The following is a 212-nucleotide window of genomic DNA, read 5'->3' as shown; positions in this document are numbered from 1 at the left end:
AGCTAATGGCTTTTATGTCAACTGTACTTGTTTTCAAAAATGTATGTGGATTTGAGTTTTGACCATTCTTACTTCTTTTGTTTTTTTACTCATCACAATTTCTGATTGCATACAAGACCACCCGATTTTCTGGGACGGTTACATGATAAATTTGAACATGTCCACTTGACAGTGAATGCTAAATAATCATTTTTTCAAATATAACGACAATT

Source organism: Convolutriloba macropyga, chromosome 1, assembly GCF_964194025.1.
Source record: "Convolutriloba macropyga chromosome 1, txConMacr16.3, whole genome shotgun sequence".
Lineage (NCBI taxonomy): Eukaryota > Metazoa > Xenacoelomorpha > Acoela > Convolutidae > Convolutriloba > Convolutriloba macropyga.
Note: the sequence above shows the minus strand (reverse complement) of the source record.